Source organism: Pungitius pungitius, chromosome 20, assembly GCF_949316345.1.
Source record: "Pungitius pungitius chromosome 20, fPunPun2.1, whole genome shotgun sequence".
NCBI classification, from domain to species: domain Eukaryota; kingdom Metazoa; phylum Chordata; class Actinopteri; order Perciformes; family Gasterosteidae; genus Pungitius; species Pungitius pungitius.
In genome coordinates, this window is record NC_084919.1 from 14,204,295 (window position 1) to 14,215,896 (window position 11,602).

The 11,602-nt window shown below is 42.3% G+C and overlaps 1 long non-coding RNA gene across 2 annotated transcripts; it reads left to right on the plus strand.

Moving 5' to 3' along the window:
- The first annotated feature begins 8,637 nt into the window (after positions 1 to 8,637).
- On the plus strand, positions 8,638 to 11,046 carry LOC119214237 (uncharacterized). 2 transcript variants are annotated; one of them, XR_005119955.2, is made up of 3 exons: positions 8,638 to 9,460; positions 9,683 to 9,769; positions 10,359 to 11,046. It is a non-coding gene; the product is annotated as an uncharacterized LOC119214237 (long non-coding RNA). The 2 variants fall into 2 exon arrangements; XR_005119956.2 differs by having other exon boundaries at positions 8,638 to 9,336.
- The last annotated feature ends 556 nt before the right edge of the window (positions 11,047 to 11,602 follow it).

The following is an 11,602-nucleotide window of genomic DNA, read 5'->3' on the forward strand; positions in this document are numbered from 1 at the left end:
GTGTGAAAAGTAAAGCAAACTGGTGGCTTTGTTGCAGAAACACAAATGTCATTGTACTTCTGAGAAGAAAACACCTTGTAATGCTTCAGATATTCAGTCTCTACCAAAGTGGTGGACGACAAAAAGGAGACGTTTATTCAGCATTTTGCCTGCCCATTTTTCTTTGTTCAACTCAAAGTCAAACAAAATGATGGACCTGAATTAGACTTTATGAGGCAAAAATGACCTACCAGACAATACAATGCTGTGGTGCTTTCTGGTCTGGTTGACTGTAAATGGACCATAATGTATTAAATACATGCTGTATTGAAGAAGACTTGTAACTAGAGATTGAGACCATTAAGTTATGTTTACAATGTTTACTGAGGGAATAAACTAAAAGAGTGGAGTCATTTCCTGAAAGGACCAGAGGAGTCGCCCCCTGGTGGACACTAGAGGTGATTTTAGTCTATTATTTTCCTTTCATTGCCCCTGTAAATTCTTCTTTTGCTGCACCGCCCCCCTCCCACCAACCATCCCACATCCAGTATGTTGCCGTTCTTTTGATTCTTCTTCGACATCAATCGACCCCGCAGACTGTATGCTTAAGCATTCATCGCCTGGCCTCCATGTTGCCCGTGCCTCCTTGAGCTCGTCGAGCCGACCCACTGTTCCTGCATCAGTATTCCACGCGTGGAGCTGCCTCTGCTTCTCCCTGTATCACTGTGTTCCTGTGCAGGGAATAGGCCACAGGTAGACGTACAGCTCCCCAAAGCCCAGCCACTGGAGCAGCGCTTGGCCCCTGGTTCCTAGCGTTGGACGGACAGGTGGACAGGAGGACAGCAGCGGGCACTGTGTGAAACGGTGACACAGAAATGTAAATGTACGGCACCCCACTGTAAAAGGATCACACTACACACAATGTGAACACAATGATGCCATGGAGCATAGGAAGAGGGACGCCTCAAACGACCAAATACATTTCTAGAAGGACACAAAAGTGTTTACTGATGTGATGACAATTGCCGATGGCAATGAAACAGCTTGCAGGGGGTCGCGTTAAACAATACGGTACTCTGTTAGCTTAACATTGTCTTACAGGACTATTTTGCTCAAGTTGGGATCTTTATGAAGTTGTAAATTGTGTATATGTGTATGTCTAATATGTGTTCATAACATCAACATTCTGCAGTGTTCACAACATCAACATTCTGCAGTGCTCACAACGTTAACATTCTGCAGTGTTCACAGCGTTAACATTCTGCAGTGTTCACAACGTCAGCATTCTGCAGTGTTCACAGCGTTAACATTCTGCAGTGTTCACAGCGTTAACATTCTGCAGTGTTCACAGCGTTAACATTCTGCAGTGTTCACAACGTCAGCATTCTGCAGTGTTCACAGCGCTAACATTCTGCAGTGTTCACAGCGTTAACATTCTCCAGTGTTCACAGCGTTAACATTCTGCAGTGTTCACAGCGTTAACATTCTGCAGTGTTCACAGCGTTAACATTCTGCAGTGTTCACAGCGTTAACATTCTGCAGTGTTCACAACGTCAACATTCTGCAGTGTTCACAACGTTAACATTCTGCAGTGTTCACAACGTTAACATTCTGCAGTGCTCACAACGTTAACATTCTGCAGTGTTCACAACGTTAACATTCTGCAGTGCTCACAACGTCAACATTCTGCAGTGTTCACAACGTTAACATTCTGCAGTGTTCACAACGTTAACATTCTGCAGTGCTCACAACGTCAACATTCTGCAGTGGTTACAGCGTTAGCATTCTGCAGTGCTCACAACGTCAACATTCTGCAGTGTTTACAGCGTTAACATTCTGCAGTGTTTACAGCGTTAACATTCTGCAGTGTTCACAGCGTTAACATAAGTCCTACGGATGCAGTCTTGTTACAATAAATTCTCAATGGAATGCACAGAATATTTATCAGTCGAAAAGCATCAACACTTTGACTGAAGACGCACCCACTTGGGATATGTGAGTAGGAGGTACCATATTCCAAAAGATGTTTGGGTTGGTTTGGGTTGGTTTGGTCTTTAGCCGACCCCCTTCTTCGTTTGGAAGTGTTACAAACAATTGTAGGAGATTCTGCGATTTTCTACATTTTGTTGGTGTTCATTTTTTCCCTAAGCATGCTGAAAATGTATAATCTGAGGCAGTTTTCCCCTGGTCCTCTATTCTGTCTGCAAAATACCACTTTGGTGGTAATGTTCAGAATAAACCTGGCTTATGAAATAAATAATTCACTTGGGTGACTCTGCGGCAAAATACTCCTAGATAATCAGTGTTGGCTTCTCACCACGGAGGCAGTAGGTTGCACCTTGTCTCCTAGAGGGGGCAGGTTTCCTTGTGACACGGATAGTGACTCTCAGTGGGGGGGCTTTGTTGTCAACATCCCTGGCAGAAGAAGATAAATTGGGCAGACGAGTGTAACGGATACTTCATGGACAAAAACAGCACATCTAATCAAAGAGAGAAGTATTGTTGGCTTATTTTCTGCTCAAAAATGATTTCGTCACACTTAATCAAGCAGCTACTAATCCCTCCCCCGCTGCACCCACACACAGAGTAGCACTAATGCAAAGGCCATCTACAGCCTACCTGCAGGTCCCACGGCGTTAATGAAATGCTGTCAAATGAACTCACAGACACGTTGGTTGAAGCACTGGACACAAGAGCATCAGCGAGGAGGATTCCCTCGCAGGTCTGTGTGAGCCCAAGTGGGGATGGAAAGGAAGGAGATGGATGTGCTCCATAGCAGGCTGTTTAATTACATCCTTAAGAATAGAATTAGGTATTAGATAAACAGGAGGATACTGTTTACTCTTGACAAATGCGCTCAAGAGAGCATGAATAATTTTGAAGGGCACAACCTGTAACTCACATGGATTAATATTCATGAAGGCAATTTTGTCTTTTAATTTCCTCAGAGCGCGGCGGCGGCCCGGGTTTATAGGTGTTCATCGGAGGGAATCCAGGCTATGTGCAAGGATTGGATTGTTTGATCAAAGTGTTTTGGGTTTCACTCATTATTTCCCTACTTAAAGGCGGCCGGTCCCTGGCTTTTGCTCTGCCCGACCCCGGATTGATCCGAGCTGATATCGCATTTCATTATCTGAGATGAGAAAGTCTTTCTGCCCTTTCTCGCTTAACACAGGCAACGCTCGTGTTGTTCTACCTCTATTTAATCCCATCTCACCAGCCTTCACTCTCTGTTTGCCAAGACCTCCCTCCCTATGCAGGAGGGAACGAGTCCAGGAGAACTCGTGCACTATGTATGGCATCGATCAGAGAACAAACACAGCACTTGGCTGCCTCCTCTGCTGCTCCCCCCCCCCCGGAGACACTGCTTTTCCTTGTTTATATGTTGGTCTGGTTGCCGGTTTTCAGTCTGATGTGATTTCTCTCCACTGTTTACCCCTTCAAACTGCCAATCAGCTGGCCGGACGTGACACACAGAAACACAGGAGGAAGAGGAGGTGATGGCCCTCAGCAGACATACAGTACAGTGAGATCTACTGTACTCCATCGAAAGAGGGCACAAGGTTAAACTTTCGCACACAAACATACTAACAGAGGCCACATGGTTGCAATCCTGTCAGAGTCAATAGCTCAGATTTCATAGCCATATAACTCCCATTGGAACCAAATGAAACCAGATAACATAAGCTGTAAAGACAGAAATATGCTATTGAACACAGACATAAACTTGACTGATCGCCTGGCCTCTCCCCTTTTATGGCAGTATTGAAAACCTCTATTTCACACATCATCTGAAAATCTCCCATAAACACTCAGCTGAGCCCGTACCCACTTATTTAGAGGAGCTGCAGTGAATAAACAAACGGAGGCAGAGTGATTGGTATCCAGCCAGAAAGCAGAATGGTCGTCGCTGACCATCTGACCTTTCAGCTGTCTGTAGTACTATCATTATACAACTGTGGCACAATCAGGGTTAAATAACTGATAAGTAATATATCAGCAAAAACATTCATGCAGTAGCATCTTTAAATCATCAAATATCAATATCAGGCTGATACTGACTCCAACAGCTGGATCAGGTTTCAGTGGGAAGTTTTATTCAATTCTGTGTTTATGTACCGGTGGCTCTCAGGTTGGCTATATAAAGCCACTCCGAGAGGTAGGGGGAGAGTATCTTATTAGAGTATATTTAAAATTAGGATCGATTTCAAAACAATAAATAACATTATACATTTTCAATCACTTATGTTTCTAAACTTAATTTTGTATTGAGTAGTCTGTTAAATGTAGCTTAAGCGCAAGTTCAGTCAGGAAGACAACCAGTCGGGCTCTTTTGCCTCCTAGGTATTTACGCTATCAGCTGATTGGGGGCGTGCACATTTTAGTAACCAATCAGATTCTACAACTGTTCCCTGGAGCCAATCACGTTGTTGCTGTCAAACGTTTACAAGTGTTCTCCTCTCCGTTGGCTGTCAGCTGTCATTTTCAGTGTGTAGCTGAGGCGACCCTCCTCCACCCCAGTCACATCCAGTTGGCATCGGCGTGGTTCCTGGTTTATCATCTAGTTGCTGCTATTCCTTTCACCACCACCACCACCAGTGTCTGGACTCCAGGGGGATTGGGCCTATTGGACCTCAGTATCCCTACCTTCGGGAATAGTCCCTCAGGATGGAGTCCAATCGCCAAAGAAGTTGCACAAGTCATAGTTGTTGCATATGTAATAAACCGTTGTTACTATCAAATAAGTCTCTCCTGATTGAAATAGTATTATCCTAACAATCCAGAGTGTCTCCCATACCAGGATGGTTTGCCCCAACCTGGCACACGCCCGCTGTCTTCACCTGTCAATCACTGCTGCCTTGAAAACACTAGACGTGAATGGTGCGTAGCAGCGACGCTGCTGATCACGCAGAGGGACAAAGAAGGCCCAAGAAGAATGTGGGATTGAAGATTAGTTATTAGTCCGCCAGGTGGAGACGGTTATCTGCCGTCCTTTACTCACCTCAGTGCAGATGTGCTGCTTTCTGGCCAGCTGTTCTGAGGACAGTGACATTTGTAAAGAAGGTCAAAATCAGCAGGGTTTGAACAAATAGATGTTGATGAATGTCAGGAGACAAACTGGGGAGTAAACGTATCTCCCACTGCAGGACCATGGAACATTATTCATAGACGTGTTTTGGTTAGTATTGGTTCGTTTTAGTGAGGCATCTTATTATTTTACCCATTTATTCATAGTTACATATTATTTTCCCAAATAATTGTCACTGAGTGTGGTCCAGGAGCCCCGGCAGTGATTGGGTAAAACCCCCCCTTTTTGCACACCTCCCCTCTAAGCCTTGGAGCTTCGATTGGATGCTCTCCGTGTCCGTCTCCCCCGGACTGATGGGCAAGGACTCAATGAGGCATGTCGCTGAGGGGCGATGGCTTTTACCTGCATCACCTCATCAGTGTGTTGGAAGCACGGAGCATGTTTAACGCACGTTAATGCGGCGTATAGATCCAGCAGATGGGCACTATCACCACGGCGTTAGCCGGCTACTTATCCCTCATCATTGGAGAGCCGTCTTTCTGGAACCATGATTCAGGAAAGAGAGACATTTCAGGAAATAAAGCTGATCATCTGGAAAGGATATGCAGAATAGAATTTGCTTTGCCTTGTTTGCGATAATTACACTGGTTACACATCAATAAATATTCCCTTCATTAAATCCAAAACTTGAACACAAAAGACTCAGTTTGATTGTGCTGCTTTTGATGTTTCTCCTTTGATGACGCAGTAGAAAACCACCTAAAGCAGCATTCAGACCTCAGGGTGCTGCTGCTTCAGACATTCCTCAAAAGAAGCAGCCAATGCTCAAAGGGATACTGAAATCAATTTCTCATCTTTGAATTACATTCGACATTTATATATTTTAATACAACCTGTTTCTCTGAGGCTTTTTTGACCTCTGCTCCAAAAATGGCATATAACCGTTATAATAATTGTAATTTCTCTCGAACTAGTTTGTATATCCGAACAAAAGCGAACTCCTGTGAGTGTTCTGATGTAAAATATCAGTAAAAGGTATCCATCCCTATACAATATGGAGACACCCGGCAAAACACACATCTAAGTCATAGCTCAGTTTGATAGAGTCAAATTCATATTTCAGCTAAGGAGCATTCAGTGTTTGTTTTCCTGGATCTTCTGGAAGGTTTGTCTAAGAGAAATGTCACACATATCGCTTGATACAGAGCTTCGATTACGGGTGTACAAATGCACAATGTTTGGACTCATTTGCCAAGGATGTTTTCTTCCTGTTTTAGGGCTTGTTGGCATTTTGTTGGCACCATTTTTAGACAGATAAGTTGCAGTAGTGGCCCAGACACTGGGTGTGCGACATTATTTCATTGGTATGTGGTGGCTTGACCCCCATCTTCGTCCCACGGGGGGGTACTATGGTGGAACAGAGGGTGATATGATCAAATACATATTGGTACGTGGTTAATTCTGATTGAGCAGCTTTCCCCTGAGAGTTGATTCTTGGGCAGCAGGTGATCACAGGCTACACTCAAGACTTCATCTATTCTCTTTTTATCGAGCTTTCATGCATACATTGAGCTTAGTTATGAATGCAGACTTTTGTGGGGATTTGACAAGTCAAATAAGAGCAGAAGTTAAACCTCCAGAAGAACCAGGCTAGTGGACCTACAGTAGTGAAGGCTTCAGAAATTACATTAAATTCCAAAAAAATGACCCATAGATGTTTTGAACTTGAATTAATAAATTAAACAGTAATTAGTATCTTTAAGGGATCATGTTTTCATAAAAAACAACACCTAAAATGTCAGTGGTTGATGTCAGTTGCGGCCCCTCGCAGGTTGACAGACTTTGTAACCAGCTTTGCCAAAGCGTGTGTGGGCAGTGTTAAATCCCACCTCATATAGACACGTGAACTTCTAAAACCACAGCGTCTCAGTAGCAGCTGGAAGTTGCTTCTTTTCAAATGCAGCAGTTCCACTGAGCTCACATGGCAGATTGTTAATTACAAACAGTCTTGGGGAAAATTACTTTATTGATTTGCATCAAGCCGGGTACCGAGAGGCGGAATACAGAGAAGCTGAATCCAAATTCTACGGAGTCTGATCTTTCTACAAAGAAACCTCCCCTTGTCCAGGAGGGCTTTACTTTTTTTGAGTGGCGAAAAAAAGAGTGCGATGAAAGTGGAAAAGAATGAAGAATGAATAGAAGGGCGGGTGGGGGGGGGGGGGGGGGCAGAGAGGTCATGGATCCAGGAGGGACGTAGAATGACAGAGAGAGAACATCTAAAGTACCGTTAGACAGACAGACGGGGCCACTCTGGGCAATGGAGACATCACGAATGACAGAGCTGGCCAATGTCCAGGTGAGAACGGGGAATTAAGAGCCCGACCGCAGGCGCTGCTTCACAGGCCACGTCTGCAAAAAGCTGGCAACTGTAGATGGGCCAGGAGTCACTGACCGAGTATGTCAGGCAATAAGCTCAAGCTGATCGGGGCCCCGGTCGCAGAAAATCGATTGACTCGGCAGGAGCTGACGGCTGGATGTTTCTCCAGCAATGCTGGGGGAGGATGGGGGCTACTGCTGGCCAGTCCAGGATTATTCAAGCGTTTGCTGAGCAATGATTATTCATTTTACCAGGCAACACACAGATTGGTTTGAATCGTGCGCCAACATGAGTCTACGGTCTCGATCTCGAGTTTCAAGTCTTCTTTAATGCAGCCTGAAGTTCATCTGATGATCGTCCATTTAGAGTCAAGGAGCTCCCTTTTGATTGACAGGTTAACACTTCAAACACACAATCAGCTGAACAATCAATTTGTATAAACAGTCCTCGGATGGATGGATTTTTCTTTCGGACACCATTTTGTAATTCCCTAATATTTAGTACTGTGTTTTAGACCTTCAGCCTTGTATTTTGCCCTTTTTTAAATTCCAAAGGACGAACCCTTTGCCTCTTGAATATTGATGAGCACTGATGTTTTCGCCCTACGCGAAAACAGCTGTTGCAGCCGGCGATATTTACTGGTTGTTTATCTGCTTCAAAGCAATCTTATTAACTCATTATCTCTGCATTCTGGTGAGCCTTCATTTGCTGCATTGTGCTTAATGAGTCTTAACACCTGCTCTGTCCTTGAGAAGCGAGAGGAAAACGGCGCAGTTGATGGGAGGGATAATCTCTACTCGGGCTTGTCTTTAAGTGGTGATTAGTTCAACTTTACCGAGGATGTTGTTCACACACTGAAAAAAAGGATTTTTTGGTGTAGTAATATTTATTAGGTTAACTGTCATAATTTTTACTTTCTAATTGTAAGTATCAGTGAGAACTGGAATTATTCAAGTAAAACTATATATGTCATTCAAGTAATAAATAAACTGTGTGGGATGAGTACGTTTTATTATGTATTTTCAAGTAATATTCAAAGGTTTCATAGTCATTGCACATGAACTTAGAAATGCCAAGTAAGTTTAACTAGTGTTGGTGTTTGGAATCCGCGCATGCGCCTTGTGATGCGCATACAGGACGCATGCGCTCCGTTTTCCGCCAAAACACAAGAAGACGACAACGACGGTCAGGTTTAATGGAGGCAGGAGCACCTAAATTATCTTGAAGGTAAGTAATTCAGGGTTGTTCCTGCGTATGTAACGAAGTTAAAATATAATATGATCCCACTTGCCATTATCACACATCACGTATCACTGTAGCTTAATTTTACCATGGTCACTAAACGCAACTTACTTGTGGACTTGGGTCGTGCGCCCGGGTGTACAGCAGTCAGACCTTGCTGTCCCCTTGGTAAGTGCACAAGTTATGAGCTCCACCATCGTTTTCATTAATTATCTTAATTGTATACAAAACGAGTGGTTTATTTTGTTATGAAACGTATAGCTCCCAAACGGTCGAGCACCTCCTTTTAATTTAAAAGTTGACGGTGTTTTTCTTTATTTAGATAATGTGGCCAGTGTGACACGTGTTGCTAGCTAACCAGCTAACCTCTTTTATTTTTCACTTGCAGTAAGACGTATGTGTGTGTAAACCGGGACTGACTATGATTAATAACAGAGCTGCCAACTCTCACGCTTTCGCTGTGTGACACCCGTTTTTGCCTGTTTGCACTCACGCCACACATCCGATTTCTGACACACAAATCCGGCCGAGACGCGTTCTTTCCTTTTTCAAACCCCCCCAACGATAGATGGCGCTGATGAGCGCCACTGAGCCATGTGCGCTGCACCCCGAAATAAGCGACAGAAGAAGAGATACCAGCGGCGCAAAAGAACCAAAACGCAAGAAGAAACAGTCGATACCTCAAGAAGTCTGAGCTGAGACTGGCTAGGTATGAAACAATGAAATATCATCCAATTCAGTACTCACTTTCTCAAACTTTAAAGCACCTGTGCTAGGCTAAGTTAATGCTGGAGCCGTCAGACAGCGTTACAGCACGCACAGAGATGAGAAAGGTATGTATGGATTGTTCTAACTCTGGGGGTTACCGTGAATAAGCTAAAGTCCCAATAAGTCGCTGTGTTCCTTTAACCTACAGCAGTTCAGAGTAATGACCGCAGAAGACCAACAAATGTAGATCCAGGATATAAAAGTTTTGTATGAATTTGGATGTTGCTTCTATTGACAACATGTATAGATTAGTGAATTCATATAGTATCTTCTGTCTGTTAAAACAGCGACACGTTGAAGCGAGACGGGAGGCTATTATTCGCGCCCTGATGGAATTCCTGGGGGAGTCTTCAGGTGAACTCAAGGACTACAAGGTAAATTGAAACATTTTCAGATCACAAAGTTCACTTGAGTACATTATATTGAATGCTTATTCACTTCCCCTTTAAATACAACTTGCTTGAACCATCAAAACATTTTTTTTTAAATGGAGCCTTTTTTGGTCCCTTTGAACAAATTATTCTCCAAATTTGATTTTCAAAAATGGTTCATATATATATATATATATATATATATATATTTTTTAACAAGCAGAAATGTAATATATATGGGAGCCCATTTCCTCCAATGGAAAAAACTGAAATGAAATCCCCATGGAAATAATGATCAAAAGTCCCAATACTTATTAAGAAATTATTTTTGGCTCACTTTGTGGTTTGCAACTTTTTATTTTACATGCACATCTGTATTATTCAGTGTTACCAAAGTTCAGGACTCACTTGAGACTTGAGTTGTGCATAAGGTCCATAAGGCCTGATTTACTACAGGTTGGTGTAAAAGCGAGTGCTAACTTAAGCTGTTATCGGTACTGTGGAAGAAGAATATTTTCAGAATCAGAAAAATGTATTTCAAACTGAATTTTCACGAGACACTGAATTCTGCTTGAATTCACATATTTTACAGGATATCAGCAGAGAAGAAGCTCAAGAGGACCAGGCTTAGCAAGTCCTGAGGATCTGTGTCTTCCACACAAGTGAAGAAGATGACGGTGCATCCAAAACTGATGTGTTGATTGTTATTGAAGGGACTGAGGTACTTGACAAATGTGGAAGTGTTGCAAAGGCCTGTCTCCTGCTCATGGTCATCATATATGCCATGAACCTGTGTTATCCCCCAAAAACGCCTAACCCTTTTTAGTTTCAAGATATTCTGCACAGACGTTTAGAACCTCAGGGCAAAACACTGTTCTTTAAGATCAAACGTTTTAATGTTAAACCAATAATAAGCATGTATTTTAAGATGCACTGAAGGTTCCTGAAGCATGTCAAATGTTTTTGTTGAGAGTTCAAGGTTAAAAAGCCTATCCAAAAGATAGGCTACATATTCTCTATCCAAACAGTTCCTGAATGTTTCCTTGTGCCTTTTACCAAGCTACCTCAAACCCATTTTAGCCACTCTAAGATGAAATTTCTGTCATCTACTCACCCCGATGCCGATAAGATTGAAGTGTTGTCGAACATTCGTGCTCTTCTGGGAGTTTGGAACACTGATGGGTTTGCTGGAAGTTACTAGTTAAGTTTGTGTGCAGTGTTGGAAATTGTTTGATTAAAAATTGTTTTTCACTTGAAAATAAATGGGTTTTTAAATTCAACAGTTGCCTCATTTTTTTGAAGCCATTGTTTCAATAAACAAAAACATTAAGAACAAATTTAGCAAATTTACACTGCAGAAGAATTATGTATAATGTTGTGTAAATGTTACTTAAATATAGTCCATAAATAAAAGTTAGAAAAAGTATTTAGAAATTACCTTGAAACGCCATTGGTTTTAGGTGAGATTTTTCAGTTCGAAGCATTCAAGAGTTTAAGTAAAACTTACAAAGAATGGGAGAGTAAAACTCAATAACCATATTAATAAACAACAGTAAATTACTTGAGTTTTGCTAGTAAAATAAACTTGAGATCTGCAAGTAAAGTTTACTTGATGATTGCCCTTGTAGAATTTACTTACAATTGTAAGTGCAAAAACTTTCCTAAGTTTTCTCAAGTAAATATCACTTAACATTTTTTTCAGTGCACCCATTGAGTTTATTATTGGAAGAATTCCAAATATTACATCACAATGTGACAGGATGTCAAGGTTTAACACATCTTGTAGTGACGGTAAAGTCTCACGTCACACTTTTCTTTCCAATTTTTCACCCGGTG